The following is a 5,407-nucleotide window of genomic DNA, read 5'->3' as shown; positions in this document are numbered from 1 at the left end:
TTCCCCATGCCCCAGAGCATGTGGAAATTATTCAACCTAGCCACCCCTAAACCTGTTTCCCCTGCCTTACCCGTTCCTTCCCATAGAAACCACAATAAAAGCAATTGCCTACATTCCCCATCCTGACCAAACTTGATGCTGCCCCTTGTGGCTTTATCTACATGACCCTTCCTCTTGGGACCTGTGAGTGTCTGATCTGTTGGCCTTACCATACCTAAATAATAACAAAACCTACATTTAAAAACAGAAACATGAATAAAAAACAATGAAATAGCACATCACACCCACAAGGATGGCTGTAATCAAAAAGACAATAATAAGTGTTGGCAAGCATATGAAGAAATTGGAAACCACATATGTTGCTAACAGCAACGTAAAGCAACCTAAAACTGGAAGACAATGTGACAGTTTCTCAAAAAGTTAAACACATGGTATCAGATGACCAGCAATTCCATTCCCAAGTATGTACATAAGAGAAATATAGTCGTGTCTACATAAAAACTTATACATAAATATTTACAGCAACATTATTCATAGTAGTCAAAAGTTTATCAACAGGTAGATAAAATGTAGTATATTGATACAATAAACTATTGTTTATTTGCAAAAGGGAATGACATATTGATATGCTGCAATGTGGATAAAACTTGAAAACATAGTAAATAAAAGAAGCTAGTCACAAAGAACCATGATTCTATTGATTTGAAAGGCAAATTGTGGAGACAGAAAGATTAAAGGTTGCCTATGAAGGGATATAGAATTTTTGGGGGGGGCTAATAGAAATATTCTAAGGTGACAGTGGTGACAGACACACAGTGTGTGAATACACCAAAAGTGACCGATTTAACACTTAAATGGGTGATTTGCATGGTTTATAAATTACATCTCCATAAAGCTATTTTTTAAAAGTTCTAATGTTTTCCCTCTGTCCTTAAAAATAAATCACTTAAATGAACAGGTCAATAAGGAATCTAGCTCTTGCTAATTTTTCCAGTGTCATCACTCACCAATGTTTTCATCCACCACCAAGCTCTTCCTTTCATTCTAGTTCTAGGCATGCTGAATTTTATTGCTTTTCATTGTTATTATTTCTCTGAATATATGTTACAGTTCCAAAATATTTTTACAAGGGCCCCCCTGATGGTCCAAGGGGTTAAGCACAACACTATGAAGCTATCCATAACCTCTGCAGCACGAGTTTGATCCCCAGCTGGCCAGGGAGCTACCCACATGGCACAGCAAACCGCTCCTGTCTCATTTGCTGCTCCCTCAGCAGTGTATTTCAGTAAATCTGCCTGTTCTGTTCCCCACTCTGTCTCTGGTGAATCCTCTCACCCCCTGCACCTCTGGCCTATACCTTAGTTCTTGTATGTATAAATAAATAAATCTTTAAAAAAAAAATCTTGATGAACTTTGACACTCCTTAGAAACCCTTTGATACTCCTTGGAAACCCTTCATGAAGCTACATATTCCAAAGATTTATAGCAGCTCCATGGAGATACATTTGGTGAGGAATGGAACCCTTTTGTCAGCAGACATGTGAATGGCCTGTCTTGGAAACAGATATTCTGGTCAAGTTTTATCAAGCATGCAGACAATCACAGCCCAGTCAATATCCTTATGGTAACCTCTTGACTCTTGAGCCACAATGACCCAATTAAATTATTTTTAAATTCCTGACCACAAAAACTATAAGAAATAAAAGTTTAATTCTTAAGCCACAAAATTGGGTTGTGTTTTTTTTAAGATTTATTTATTTAAGCATACAAGAACTGGGGTACAGGCCAGAGGCGTGGGGTGTGTGTGAAAGGATTCACCAGAGACATAGTGGGGAACAGAACAGGTGGATCGACAGAAATACACTGCTGAGGGGAGCAGCAGGCGAATCAGGAGTGGTCTACTGCTCCATGTGGGTAGTGTCCTGGCAGGGGATCGAACCTGTGCTGCCGTGGCTCCAGATGACCCCACAGGTTGTGTCTTAACCCCTTGCACGACCAGGGAGGCCCTAAATTGGGGGGTTTAAAGAATGGATAACTAAGGGTCTCCCTGGTGGCGCAAAGGGTTAGGATGTAACCTATGAAGCTAACCGCAGCCACTGCAGCACGAGTTCTATCCACGGCCAGGGAGATACCCACATGGTGCAGCGGACCTCTCCTGACTTGCCCACTGCTCCCCTCAGCAGTGTATTTCAGTCAATCTGCCTGTTCTGTTTCCCACTCTGCGTCTGGTGAATACTCTCACCCCTCACACCTCTGGCCTGTACCCCAGCTCTTGTAATCATAAAAATAAATAAATCTTTAAAATAAAGAAAGAAAGAAAGAACAGATAACTAAGACAGTCTTCTCCAAGTCAGACATAACAAAATATTTACTCACTAATCCCTACATATCCTCATATTTATCAGTTTCAAAATCATTTTTTGAGGATTCTGTGACTGCTGAAGGTCCCCTGCTACTTGTTACCATAGCACAACCTCATAAGGCAGGAAATAATATTATTTTATTTTTATGCATAAAGAAAATGTCCTTTTAGAGATAGTGACAGTCAGAGATATTAAGCAACTTGCCTAAAGTTACACGGCAAGGGAATGAGATAGATTGTATTAAATGCCATTTCTTTGTGTATTCATAGCACCCTCATCAATACATGCATTCTTTTTTTTTTTTTAAATAGAGGCATGTTTTATTTATTTATTTGTTCGTTTTGTTTATACATGCACTGGGTACAGTCAGAAGCGCGGGAAGGTGAGAGAATTCACCAGAGCCAGAGCAGGGAGCAGAGCAGGCAGAAGGACCGAAGTACACTGCTGAGGGGAGCAGCGGGTGGCAGGAGAGGTCTGCGCGCCATGTGGAACCCTACTCTGGTGGCCGGGGAGCAGCTGGGGATCGAACCGGCGCCGCAGAGGCTGCGGGCAGCTTCGCAACCCAGCGCTCAACCGCTGCGCCACTGGGGAGGCCCCAATACATGCATTCTTTATCTCATTACATTGATGTTTATTTCCTGATAACTTCTCAATTCCACATTCATTTAACTATCATTCCCTAAATTTTTTTTAAAGATTTATTTATTTATGCCTACAAGAGCTGAGTGTGGGCCAGAGGTGCAGGAGGTGAGAGGATTCACCAGAGAGAGAGTGGGGAGCAGAACAGGCTGATCGACTGAAATACTCTGCTGAGGGGAACAGCAGGTAAGACAGGAGAGGTCTGCTATGTCATGTGGGTCTCTCCCTGGCCAGGGATCAAACTTGTGCTGCAGTAGCTGCAGATTGCTTCATAGTGCTGACTCTTAACCCTTCGCGCCACCAGGGAGACCCCATTCTCTAAATTTTTAAAATACTAACAGTCAGGCATTGTGTCAGGTACAGGAACAAGGGCTGACAAGACATGCCCCTCATGAGACCTCATTGACCTTAGAGTCTAGTGCAGCATCGAATGTAATTAAATGAAAACAAATAGCAAGGGGACCTTCAGTAATCAAAGAATCATGAAAAAATTATTTTGAAACTGATAAAAAAATAACTGGGAATTTAGGGAACACATAAGGAAACCCAAAAAAAAATAACTGGGAATTTAGGGAACACATCCACAAGAAAGACTTTTAAAGCATAAGTAAAAACTAGGCAAAGAAAGATGGGGGGAAATCTAGGCTCAGAGAAAAGCAGAGAAAGGCTTCAGAGGTTATAGGTGCATTCAGAAAACTTCATGCAATTTAGTGTTAATAAAGCATAAAGGGCAAGAGAGGGGAACATGAGGTTCTAGAGAGATAAGGGGGTAGGTAGAGTAACATAGAAGGCCTCCTATGTTATATTACACCTGTAGAATTGATTCTGAAACAAAAGTTGGAAATGAATGGAAGTGACCTGATGGTCATTATTTGCATTTTTTGATTGACTTAAAGGTCAATATTTGTCACATGCACCAAGCTGGTTATAAACAGGAAAATGTACTATAACAAACCTTGTCAAGAATATACTTTGGGGGGCCTCCCCTGGTGGCGCAGTGGTTGACCGCTGGGCTGCGAAGATGCCCGCAGCCTCTGCAGTGCCTGTTCGATCCCCGGCCACTGGCGAGGGTCTCACATGGTGTGACAGACCTCTCCTGCTGCGCCTGCTGCTCCCCTCAGCAGTGTATTTCATCAGTCTGCCTGTTCTGTTCCCCGCTCTGGCTCTGGTGAATTCTCTCACCCTCCAGCGTTTCTGACTGTACCCAGTGCTTGTATAAATAAATAAATCAATCTTCAAAAAAAAAAAAGAATATACTGTTGGGAATATAAAATAGTGTGGCTACTTTGGAAAATAGTCTGGCAATCTCTCCAAAAGTTTAACATAGTTAGAGTTATTCTATGATCCAGCAATGTCATTCCTCAGCAAATTGATATAACCAAGAGAAATGAAAACACAATTTGTCTTTTCAAAAATGTGTGTGTGAACATTCATAGTAGTATTATTCATAAAAGATAAGAAGTGGAAACAACCCAGTGTCCATCAACTGATGAATGGGTAGATAAAATGCATAATCATACAAAGGAATCATGTAATTCAGTCATGAAAAGGAATGAAGTGTTGATTCATGCTATTCATGCTATATAACATAGATGAACCATGAAAATATTATGCTAAGTGAAAAGAAATCAGATACAAAAGGTCACATATTATATGATTCATGTATATGTTAAGTCTAGAATAAGCAAATCTATAGAGACAGAATATACATTAGTTGTTGCTAGGATTAAGGCAGGGTGGAATAAAGTGACTACTAAGGGGTAAGGAGTTTCTTTTTTTAGAACATGAAGATGTTCCAAACATAGATTTGGGTGATGATTGCACAACTCTTGTGAATACAGTAAAATCACTGTACCCTTGAAATGGGTGAATATTATGGCATATAAAAATTTTCTTAAAAGAGACTTTTTAGAAAGTCAATACTCTTTCCAATAGACTACAGTGTTACATGGTTATTACTGCTTTTATTATTTTATAGGTTTCTCTTAAAATAATGCCACATAACATGTAAGACATAAAAGGATTACACATTTTAATTTATGGTATTGCCTTTTGTAGAATTAAATTTTTATTTATTTATTTATTTTTCATGTCAGAAGGGTAATGTGCCGACGTTGTAACAAGGTTTAAGGGAGGCACATCTCACACAGCTGCATGAACACCCAATCATCATGCTTATGAACCAGAAAAGGACCAAATTTTATTTCTTTATCCATTTGAATATCAAATTTCCAAGACAGAGAAGAGTTTTAAAATTTCTCAATCTAAGTCACATTCTTTATTTTAGTTTTTGTCCATTATATTGAAATAGTAATATATCCCAGGGCATATTGCAACTATAATACAAGAAACAGTAGAGAGGGCCTCCCCGGTTGCGCAGCGGTTGAGCGCTGGGTTGCGAAGCT

At 39.8% G+C, this 5,407-nt stretch overlaps 1 non-coding gene across 1 annotated transcript; it reads right to left on the bottom strand.

The window, feature by feature from the left end:
• Positions 1-5,092: 5,092 nt before the first annotated feature.
• On the bottom strand, positions 5,093-5,196 carry LOC119230234 (small nucleolar RNA U13). The gene has a single exon (XR_005121696.1). It is a non-coding gene; the product is annotated as a small nucleolar RNA U13 (small nucleolar RNA).
• Positions 5,197-5,407: the final 211 nt, after the last annotated feature.

Source organism: Talpa occidentalis, unplaced genomic scaffold, assembly GCF_014898055.3.
Source record: "Talpa occidentalis isolate TD23 unplaced genomic scaffold, MPIMG_talOcc4v2.1 talOcc4.6, whole genome shotgun sequence".
NCBI classification, from domain to species: domain Eukaryota; kingdom Metazoa; phylum Chordata; class Mammalia; order Eulipotyphla; family Talpidae; genus Talpa; species Talpa occidentalis.
Note: the sequence above shows the minus strand (reverse complement) of the source record. Positions and strands in the feature narration are given on the sequence as shown.